The sequence below is a fragment of the Puma concolor genome, chromosome A1 (genome assembly GCF_028749965.1).
Source record: "Puma concolor isolate L17-30 chromosome A1, mPumCon1.1.hap2, whole genome shotgun sequence".
Lineage (NCBI taxonomy): Eukaryota > Metazoa > Chordata > Mammalia > Carnivora > Felidae > Puma > Puma concolor.
The window spans coordinates 161,695,664-161,707,352 of NC_141667.1; the positions used below are offsets into that span (position 1 = coordinate 161,695,664).

The 11,689-nt window shown below is 51.6% G+C and overlaps 1 long non-coding RNA gene across 1 annotated transcript; it reads right to left on the minus strand.

The window, feature by feature from the left end:
• Nucleotides 1–9,089: 9,089 nt before the first annotated feature.
• Nucleotides 9,090–11,287, minus strand: LOC147584613 (uncharacterized). Its single transcript, XR_015255684.1, has 2 exons — nucleotides 10,859–11,287; nucleotides 9,090–9,302 (listed from the first exon to the last, which is right to left on the minus strand). It is a non-coding gene; the product is annotated as an uncharacterized LOC147584613 (long non-coding RNA).
• Nucleotides 11,288–11,689: the final 402 nt, after the last annotated feature.

Genomic DNA, 11,689 nt, shown 5'->3' on the forward strand with positions numbered 1-11,689 from the left:
AGGCGCACGCACAGGCCTGGCACACTCGGTTCCACGGGACCACCAATCCGTCCGTGGAGGGGCGAGCTCGTGGGGAAAGCTTTGCGGACGGGCACACGGTGTTCTGCTTAGATACAGAATTTGCTTCCTGGATCTCACAGTTGCCTGCGTCCCATGTAATTCAAGTCTCACGGGAGCTGCAGTAAAGGACGTGGGCTAGAGAAGCTCGTGGCCTTCAGTCCACCAGGAACACGCGCAGAGAGGCCCCTTACTCTGCACCGCACGCCACACGCGGCCGCGGGGGAGGGAAGGATGAGGGGCTGCTCCTGCCCCCCGGAGCCGGCCGGGCGCAGAGGAAGTGAGGTGAGGGGAGAAGGGTCCAGAACAGAGTTGGTTGTGCAGAAGGAGAGAGCCTGGCAGAATGAAGGCGCTCACCGCCCCGCCCAGGGCCTGCACACACTGCTGTGTGCACGACTGCCGGAGAAGGGCTGTTTCCAAGGAGCACCGTCTGGCGGCAACATCCAGGGGGGAGGTGCCCGTCGGGGATGGCTCCGCTCACGTTTGCACACACGGCCTCGCCCATCACCTGGGGCCTGTCGGAGATGCCGCGTGAAGTTGATGCCTGGTTCCGGGCTTCTGCCCATGCCAGCCTCTTCCCCGTGGTGAGACACCTCCCTGCCATGTGGGTCGGGGTCCCTCGGGTCAACCACGTGCCCTGGGGGAAGGCGGGGCGCCGTGGCGTCATGGCAGCCTGTGGACTCCTTGGCCCGGGAATGACCTACAGTTGGAGCTGAACGTCTGCTCCGCACTAAGGAAGTGCGTGAACTTGGGCCAGTGCTTCAGCCTTTCTATGCCTCAGTAGATTCCTCCATGAAATGGGCTTTGCATCCATGATATAATCGTGGATGATAGGACATGGAGACTGCCTCCCCCAGGACCCAGTATATAACACGTGCTCCACCGCACTATGGACGCTTCTTTTGCTAATATAGTGTCTGGAGGGAAGGAGCAGAAGGAAACTGGCACTTAGCTACACGATGCTATTTCTATCTTTATGGAGGTTGCCTGAGACAGGGCAGGTGCACAGCAGGTCTGGAACTTACCAGCTGAGACCCAGAGAAACTTGTTTAACCTGTTATTAAAAAATACTTCATACAAATTTTTGAATAAGTAACATATTCACTTGGTTTAAAAATATCTCCAAAGGGAAACATTGAGAAATCAGCACCACTTGTCTCCTCTCGCCCCTCCGCATCTCGCACCCCCAAAACAACTATCGTTAACCGTTTACATGCTTCTGGTGCTAATTAGTGCACAAAAAAGAAAATTAGAAACTTACATTTTACTTTTCCTCTCTTGATTTTTGTAAGGGAGAAGTTTGTATAATAGGCCCACTTCCGTATGCTGCCTTGTAAAAATTAATTTGATCTACTTTGGAGATCTTTAATCACCTCTACACAGGGAAGTCTCTTTATTCTTTTATTTAAAAGTTTTAATTTATTTATATTGAGAAAGAGAGAGAGGCAATAGGAGCAGATAGAGAGAATCCCACGCCGGCTCCTCACTGTCAGCACAGAGCCCAATGCGGGGCTTGAACTCACGGACCGAGAGATCCTGACCTGAGCCGAGATCAAGAGGCTGACACTCAACCGACTGAGCTGCCCAGGCGCCCCTCTCTATCCTTTCTTACAGCTGCACATACTCCACGATATGGCTGGGTCATACTCTACTGAACTATTCCCCTATTTAGGGACTTTTGGGTTGTTTAATAATTTGCTGTCGCCAAAATCCTGCCATAAATAACCCAAAGTACAGCTCTAGGGTAACTTCCCAGAAACTGATCCCCGGGTCAAAGAGTGTCAGCACGTCACATTTTGATGGACGTTATGATTTTCCTTCTGTGAGGGAATTTCCACCAACAGCGGGCGCAGATGACTTCTCAGCCTCCATGACACAAGGTACTCTTCGTAGAAATGTCTATAGGTCAGAAACACCTATTTTCGTTTCTCTTATTATGCGTGAGGTTGGACATCTTTCAATACAGTGAAGGATTCTTTGGTTTTTCTTTTTTTTTTTAAGTTTATTTATTTATTTATTTATTTATTTATTTATTTATTTAATATTTACTGAGAGAGAGAGAGAGAGAGAGAGAGAGAGTGCAGGGAAGGGGCAGAGAGAGAGAGAGGGAGAGAAAAAAGTCCAAGCAGGCTCAGCACTGTCAGCCCAGAGCTTGATACCGGGCCCGAACCCATGAACCGTGAGATCATGACCTGAGCTGAAGTCAAGAGTTGAACACTCAACCAACTGGGCCACCCAGGCGCCCCGATTTCTCTTTTTCTTGAAGCTATGGTTCATGTCATTTTGTAGTTTTCTATTGGGTTGTTGGTTTTATTAAAGTTATTTAGAGAAGTTCTGCGATAAAATTGCAAATAGTTTTATTAGTTTAACTTTGTTTTTCCTATGGTTTTAGAATTTGAAATTTAATCTTAATTTTGGAATGTAGAATTTTTGATGTAAATTCAAACTTTTCATCTTTTTAAAAATGGCTTCTGTATGTGGAATCGTTACTTTGAAAGTTCTCTGTCTCGAGACATTAGAGGAATCCCCCATGTTTTCTCCTGAAACTTTTATGTTCTCATTATTTATCTTAGACTCCATATGCAGTGAGAGGCTAGAGCCTGCCTACACCTGCTCCCGAGGGCTTCAAATCCGCGGAGGACTAATTTACAGCGTGGAAATGGGCAATGCTGCATAATCAGGAATTTAAAACTTTTTTTTTAGAGTCAGTTATTAAAGCATTTGGGAACCCAGTCCTGCCTCTAATCTACTTAGATTTTTAAACAAATAATGTACTTGACCACTTTAGGGTTGGCGATCTCATCTGGGACAGGAGGCGATAAATGGCAAGCAGCCATCATGCAGAAGGTGCTTGGCCAGGGCAGCCACTGTTGTCCCTGACACCTGCCATTAACCCCGTGAGACACCCTCGTGGACTCTTTTCACAGGCACTGGGCAGGCAGAGGCTTATCCACACTGCACGGCAGGGGCGGGTGGGGGTGGGGTGGGGTGAAACTGGCTCCCCATGCGGGTCCACGTTACCCCCGGGCTCACTGGTGCTCTTTTTCTCTCAATACAGTGTCGTGTGAAGGGCCACGCTGACCATGTTGGGGAAAAACATGGTGTTGGAAAGTTCGACCTGAGAGTATGAACAATTATTGGATTGTTTCACACCCTATTTTACCCCACTTTGGGGGGGGGGTGCCTAGTCCTTCCTCGATATTCAGGCAAGTGGGGCCAGCGAGGCGGCCAGGTGAGAAGCAGTCACAAGTGTTAATAGTACTGGAGCAGAGTCGCCGGGGGCGAGGGGTGGGGGTTGCTTAGTCGGTTGAGCTGCTGACTCTTGATTTCCGCTCAGGTCATGATCTCATGGCTGGTGGGATCGAGCGCCCTGCATTGGGTTCTGTGCTGAGGGCGTGAAGCCTGTTTGGGGTTCTCTCCCCCACTCTCTCTGCCTGTCCCACACTCATGCTGTTTCTCTCTCAAAATAAATAAACTTAAAAAAACCGGTCCTGGTGCGCTCCCTCTCCCCTCCTGCCTGTGGTAGGGGTGACGTGGCAAGGGCGCCCTTCTCCTTCTGCCTCTGCTCACCAGGCACTGCCCAGCTGTGCTGTTTTCTTCCTGTTCTGTTTAAGCGAATTCCCTCCTGAACACGTGTTGGGTGGAGGCTGGCGGTGCCAGTGTGATGTTGTCGGAGCCTCGGACTCCTCTTGCGATGGCCCTGGGTGGGGTCGTCCCCTCTGCAAACTGTTTTGAAAAATTTGGGTAGTTCTCATAAAAATGGCCTTTTACTTGTGCTCGCACACAAAAACCATTTTCCCTCTTTAACTTTTTTCCTTTCTTCAATCGGAAAACACGGTGGACACTTCATAGGAACTTTCCGACGAGAGCCCCAAACATTCCAGACACTGCTGTGCCCTGAGGCACCCGGCTTGGCCTTTCATTACTCTGCACCTTTCTTCTTGTCGCCCTCTCCGTCCACCTGGGGACTCTGGCTGATCTGCAAACACACACGTCATCCTGGGTCTGAAGCGCCCTTCTCCACCAAGCCTGGGCTCTCTCGGCTGGATGCCCCCTGCACCTTTTGTCCTCTGCCTCAGGGCACCAATCCCCTCCCACCACCTGTTCACCAATCTCGTCCTGCTACACGCTCACCAAATCCCGCCCTGCTCATATTCACCAATCACGTCCCGCCGCACGCTCACCAATCCCGCCCCGCTGCATATTCACCAATCCCGTCCCGCTCATGTTCACCAATCACGTCCCGCCGCATGCTCACCAATCCCGCCCTGCTGCATATTCACCAATCCCGTCCCGCTACAACGCTCACCAGTCACGTCCCGCCGCATGCTCACCCGCCGCCCGCTCACCGTGTGTGTGTCGCGTTTTCCTTTCTCCTCTGTTATCAACTTCTTGAAGAAGGGTGAGTAATTTAAATTATTTGTTTTTAAAAATGTCCTGACTCTGGCTTAGTGCATGTAAAACACTCTGAACGAATGGTTGCTAGTTGAGTGAATGCCTGAACACACACAAGACCTTTGCTGGCCAGGGAGAAAACAGAATGAAAAGCAATTAATGTGCTGCGAATTTCCTTTATTTAAATATTGGAGGTAATCCTGGTAAAATAAGATTCATCTTTCCCTGTGTTTTCCTCCCTATCTTGCCAGCCCTTTGTCTCCCTGGGATCTCTGAAAACATATGCCCGGGGCAAGGCTATTGCTGCTGTAACAAATCACCGCAGAGCCAGCGGCTTGCACAAACACACATTTATTATCTTACAGCTCTGTAGGTTTGCAGCCTGAGCGGAAATCAAGTTTTGTGTTGGGCTGCTTCCTTCTGGAGGCTGCAGTGGAGAATCGGTGTCCTTGCCTGTTTCAGTGTCCAGAGACTGCCACGTTCCTTGGCTGTGACCCCTTCCTCCAACGTCCATGTCAGCGATGGCTGGTCAGGCTCTCTTTACATCCCTCCAGGCTGCCTCTGTGGTCACATCTTCCTCTGACTCTCTTCGTCTGTCTCCCACTCTCACTTTTAAGGACCCTTATGACTATATTGGGTTCATGCAGATAATCCAGGATAACGTCTCTATTTTGAGGTCCATTAATTAGCCACCTTAATTCCATTTTTAAATCTTCATAGTCCTTTGATAGGTAAGGGAACATATTCAGGGATTCCTGGGACTAGCACATGGACATCTTTACAGGGTCGCTATTCTGTCCACCACAGAGCCCACAGACCTGGCTTGCTGCTTTGGGCAAAGCAGGAGAACACAGCCTTACAGTGAGCCAGTGCCACCACAGGGCATCGCTTAGCCTTGCCGGGCACTTGGGCATGCCTTACACACAGGTGTGTGATGTGAATTTGGAAGGGGGTCACTCAGTTCCAGAGTGGTAAAGCCACTCTTGTTTGTTCTGTATCTTCACCCTCATTTTCACAGAACCACGCAGAACAAGAACACAGGAATGTCTTCACTAAGCTTGGACATAAACCTGGAGGTGCGAAAGTTGGGCACAGACCTGGGACAGTGGTTGTCAAAAAGCTTGACGCAGTTCACCCGTCACAGATCTCCATTTCCCAGAGGATAACTATTTTGGTGATAATAACGGAGTGTTGCATTGCATTGTTTGTTTTTGTTTTTGTGGGAGGGGGGTGATGAATGATTCAACTATTGGAGCAAGAAACAGTGGATGAAGCTTGTCTGAGCTAGAAGGAAATGAATTTTTCGTGTCCACATTGGAAAACTATACACTAAAAAATATTGCTAATGCAACTTTGAATCACTAACCGCTGTCGAGTTTACAAAGTTCCCCATGAACACATTTACAAGTAAGTGAAATGTGATCATGTGAAAACAGGATTAGAACAAAGGAACTGCTCATAACAGCCTCTGTTCAACCTGTGGCAGAGTCCTGACATTTGTCTGAATTCTAGAACACGTCAAACAGGACTTTCGAGCCAGAGTTTTTAGTTAAATGCTGAAGTAGCATCTTCAGGACACTCTGGAAAGGTGGGAACTTTAATTCACAAATTTCCACTGAAGTCCCTCTTCGTTTCCTCTCAGTAGATTACCAGTGATTGGTCCTCAGTCATATATAGAGTGAGTATCTACCTATGTGAGCATCATTTGCCAAGAGCCACTAAGGGAATGATTACTTCCTGGCTTTGCCCATAGGTGGGCTGTGGACACATTTTGAGAATCACTACTCTATAAGTTAGAAAGGAATAATTGCTGATCAAACCATAAAACCACAGAATTTAAGTGATGGATGAGACCTAAGAGTGTACCTTCTCCAGGAGCTCTTGAGCTGATTTGGAGAGGAGCCTGCGTTTTCAGCTGGCAGCCCCACCTGATGGTGGCTGGAAAGCACATGAAGAAACAAAGAGATGGTTAGGGGCGCCTAGGTGGCTGGTTAAACGTCCGACTTCAGCTCAAGTCATGATCTCACGGTTCCTGGGTTCGAGCCCTGCATCATGCTCCGTGCTGACAGTTCGGAGCCCGGAGCCTGCTTCGGATTCTGTGTCTCCCTCTCTCTCTGCCCCTCCCCTGCTCACGCTCTGTCTCTCTCTCTCTCTCTCAAAGATAAATAAATATTAAAAAAAAAAAAGTGTCTCCACTTTCCCCTTCCATCTTTGCTGCCTGTGCCTTCTTTTCTACCAACACAGCACTTTCCACACCTTGGCTTGTCACGGACATACATGTGTTCCCACAACGTATAGGCACATGCCAGCACATACATGCAGGCATGTTTTCACGCTGGTATAGATTACATGTTGTGTATTGAAGGTACTGTTTCAGTACTCTGCGGTATTCTAGAAAGTTCCACGCACTCTGCCATTTGCACGAATGCGAGAATTTTGATCAGATTCCGTTGCTTCTCCTGATCTGCATCTGTAGGTTGTCTGACAGATGATCTGCGGTCAGCATCTACTTAAATGCTAACCATTTCAGGCACCTGCCTTCGGGATGAGGCAGCCTAGTTCATCACTAGTCCAATCATGTTTCTGGAACGTTTTTCTTCTGTTGGCCAGCCTTGCCCTTCTTGTGTCTTCTTGGCACTGGTCACGCCCTATAGGGCACAGGACGCGTCTGTGCCTCACGATTTACTATGACATCTTCCGAGCACTTGTAGCCGGTTAAAATGTCTCCCTTTTGTCTGCTTTTTCTCAGGCCACATAGAGGCCTCCAGGGGGTGAAGGAAAGAAAAGAGCCCAGTTATGGCCTGAGCAGGTCACTTACTCTTCCTGGGCCTCAGTTTATTTGTTAACAGAGGAAGAGTCTTGCCCTGCCTAACTCGAAGCGTGACGTGACTGATTGACGTAATGGGCATAAACAGCAGAGTCCTCTCTTGAAGAGAAATGTGAGACGTTGCCTGGGCTACCCCAGGCTCTTTCACTGATCCTCATGGTACCCACGACTGAAGTCATTACGCTGGATGTGGTGCCCCCATTCAGAATATAGTGGGACCGTTATCCCCACACTTGGGACACACCTCATGTCTCTGTGCTTCTCGAAAAATGGCAAGAACTCTACCAAGTTGGAAGCAATCTTTACACAACAGGTAGAACATGTTGCTCTATGACGTGGGCCTGCCGAAAACATCAACTCATACATGTAGCTGCTGAAAGCTCGGTGTCAAAGCCACAAAGACCAGATGGGCAGAAGGCACGGTCCTGCTCTCGGGAATTGATGGGACAGTTGAGAGATCTGCACGTGAGACCAGACAACAATATAAGACACTGCCTAAGGATGGATGGGCCATCCGAGGAAAGCTGTGCAGGCTGGAGGCAGTGAATCTAGCCAGAAGACACAAAAGGGCCAAGTTCCCAAGAGAAATGACACTGGTCCATAACAGGGCAAGGGACAAAAGCCTTGAGTCGGAACAGACCTGTGCCGGGAGAGCTCATATAAGCACGAGGGTGCAGGAAGTTGGGTGTTGGGAAGATATAGTTACAGGTGGGAAATTTGCCCCTTCCCCAGGTGTCTCCTAGACATGCTTTCAGACACTGACCACTTAACTTTCCCCCGGGTCATTCATTTAGCCAGAATATATAACTTGACCGTCCCCAGGGGACAGATGCTGGGGACATAGTGTCCATGTGTCTGTGTCTCCCTTTGAGGAACTCCTGGTCTCACTATAAAGAAAAGCACATACTCTCTGATTTTAGCATCACATGCTCTCGGCCTCACTCATGTCCGGGGTGATCCTGGTAGTAATTCCTCGTGCCGGATGAGGGCTCTGGGAGGGGTTCACATAGCAGGTGGCATCGAAGCTGACTGAAGATGGTGTTCCCGAGTGTTCCAGAGATAATGTGGACAGGGGGCTAGGCAGACCAAGACGGTTGCCCAAGAGGCCCACGGAGATGCCACGTGCCCTGCGCCTGGGGGCGGTGCAGACCTCAGCGAGGCCTCGGGGTGGTGCCTCCTGGGCGTGTGGATTGAAAACCACCTCTCTTGGTGCTTCTCACGGGAGCCTTTGGTTAAAAAGCAAGGGATGGGGCTGAGGGACTTGGGCGGGGGTGGGGGCAGGGCTGGAAATAGGGCCTGGTTCAGCCTGTGTGGTGGTTTTCAAAAGCATCCGCAGAGTCTCTCTCTTCCCTTCGACGGGTGGAGCTCAACTCCCCCCCACCAGACAGTGGGCTGGACTCAGTGATGTGCTTCTAACAAAGAAGACACAGGCAGAGGGGAAGGTGTGTGGGTTCAGAGACAAGGCCATAAAAAGTCCCCACGGTTCCTCTGGGCATTCTCTCTGGGATCACGCATGCTGCTGTTTGCCGGGTACGTGTCATACAGACACTCAAGCGACCCTATGGAGAGACCGTGTAATGAGGACCCCAGCCTTCCAGCCACCCGCCACAGGAACCCTCAGCTCTCTCAAGCCGTGAGCCAGAAACACCCTGTACTAACCATACCATGGTTTTCTGTATTTTCTGATGTTTTGACATCGGGGGCCTTGCTGACCTTGGAGACGCTGCCCCTTCCAGGGCTGGCCAGTTCCTAGAGGCTGCCAAAGTCTTCGTCCATTCGGGCCACTGCAGTAGAATACCACAGACGGGGGGCTTGTAAACAACAGAATTTATTTCTTGCCGCTCTGGAGGCCGGGAAGTCCAAGATCAGTCCAAGAGGTGGGAGCCTTTTCCTGTTCCTTCCTCTGTGGTCCCGCTCTGCAGGCGCAGCGTGGCCTCCTCCCGGGATCTCTGAGCACAGCTTCTCAGTGGCGGCTGCTGTCTCCTGGTCTGCTGGCCTCACCACACCTGGGTACAAATAGCACCTGTATCCGAACACATGCTCGGCTCAACTCTTCTGGAAACTGTGATCACACATGTTTGTTGTCTGAAGCAGTTAAGTTTTGTGGCAATTTGCTATCAGTAACAGCTATCTAACACGGCCTGTGAAGGCCTACAGGTTTAGAAATTAGGGAGATACCGTGGTTTTTAAGGGGAGCCACTTGCTGAATTTTTTATTAGAAAAGGCCCCTCTGGTAGCAGAGATGGTAGGAGAGTATGTTCCCCCAGGACAGACAGACCCATGTGGCAAGTCTGACCCTTTATCTTGTTAATACGACAGCCTCAACCCTGTGGTCTGAGTCTATAACTTTGTTTTTTAATGTTTGAGAGAGAGAGAGAGAGAGAGAGAGCGCGCGCACGCGCGCGCACGTGGGGGAGGGGCAGAGTGAGAGAGGGAGACACAGAATTGGAAGCAGGCTCCAGGCTCTGAGCTGTCAGCACAGAGCCCGACGTGTGAACCCTGAGATCGTGACCCTGAACACAAGTTGACGCTTAACCGGCTGAGCCACCCAGGTGCCCCTTGAGTGTAGAACTTTGAAAAGAATGTAGAGAGGGTTTGACTGATTTTTTTGCAACTTTCCAAAGCGTTCGCTCATCAATGCCTCTCATGGCAATGTTTATTTTCCCTGCCAGTGTCATCCCAAGAAGGATCTGGTTGACAGGGCATGTGGGGGGCTCAGTTGGTTAAGCCTCCAGCTCTTGATTTCTGCTCAGGTCATGATCTCACGGTTTGTGAGTTTGAGCCCCACATCAGGCTCTGCGCTGGCAGTGTGGATGGAGCCTGCTTGGGATTCTCTCTCTCTCTCTCTCTCTCTGCTCCTCCCCTGTCTGCACTCTCTCTCTCAAGAATAAACTTAAAAAGAAAAAGAAAGATCTAATGTGGGCAAGTGCCCCTTCTCACCTGATTTTCCCCATCAGTTTGACAAGTCCAAACACTTTGTGACTCTTTCCTTCCCTGCGGCCTTTACCTTGTTTGTTGAGTTTAGGGACCTGAGAAGGCCACACCCCACGGTGGGCACTGCAGGCGTGGGCGGGGGTGGGGTGGGGTGGGGTGGGGTGGGGGGCACCTTCAGAAAGTCTGGGTGGTTAGAGATCAGGGACCAGGACCCTGGTTTGCTGCACTGGGGGTTGAGCCGGCAGCCTCTTCATGCGTCCTGCGAGGCATCCCCTCCGAGGACAGGGCTGAAGCAGGCAGGGTTTCTCTGCAGGAGGGGGAGTGGCTGGAGGGCCTGGCCACCTGCACGCAGGACAAGCTCGTTAAGTGCCCTGGGAGCTGCCTTCGCAGGAAGGCTCAGCAGTAGCCTCCTTCTGCTGGTCGCGGGGCGCTGGCTGGTCTGGGGGGGGGGGCAGCGAAACACTCCTAGTTCCCCAACACCTGCACCGTAGCACGTGAGACGGTACCCGAGCAGGGAGTTTTCATAATGGTAGTAGTAGAATAATAATAATATCAATAATAATAATAATAATAATAATAAAGCATCAGTCCATGTTGTAAGCACGCCGAGGCAGGGAGAAGTATGCTCAGAATTAACTGACTTACAAATGGCACAATGCCATTTTCTTGGACGGTCTGGAAGACAGAAGTGTGAGTCTGCAGGTGTCTCTCCGGGGTGCCCTCCGGGGAGGCCCGCGAAGGCTGCGGGGATGTCCAGGGCGGGGCGCGGGGATGTAAGGTGGCGGCTTCTGAGGAGACAACCCAACAGGACTTCGTCCCCCTTCAGAGAACTGGCTCGCGTCTTGCTGGCCGGCGCGCAGCCGCAGGAGGATAAGTCCCCTAGGCACGCGGGAGGCGACAGAGCAGGGGCGGCGGGCACCACCCAGCCTTCCAAACGCAGGAGGCGGCTGTTTGGGGAGAAACGCGCCAGCGGGCGCTTCCGAGTGCGGCCTCCGGCTCTTAGCTCCTGCCCACCTCCCCGCCCCGGCGTCGGCCCTCGTCCCCGCGCAGGGACAGGACCCCCCGGCGGCAACGAGCAGCGTCCTCCCCCAGGCCGGACACCGCCCTCCCTCCAGGTGGCAGCACACTCCGCGGAAAGCAGGCGGAGCCTCCCCCAAACCCGCGCCCCGTCCCCAGGGGGCGGCTCCGCGGACTGAAGGCGGCCGTTCCAGTGGGGCCACCGCCGGCGCCACCGCCCCCACCCCCACCCTCCGCGCTCGCGCTTGCGTGCGCGCACACACAGAGAAGCACACGCGCACACAGAAGCACGCGCACACAGAAGCACACGCACACACGCGCTGTTATGGTCTGATTGCAGTGTCCTCCCCAAGTTCACGTGCTGAAATCCCTCCGTGTGACGCTATTTGGGGGCGGAACTTTGGGAGGTGATTCAGGTCAGGTGGGGTCGTGAGAGGATGAGCGTTCCAATCAAGGAGA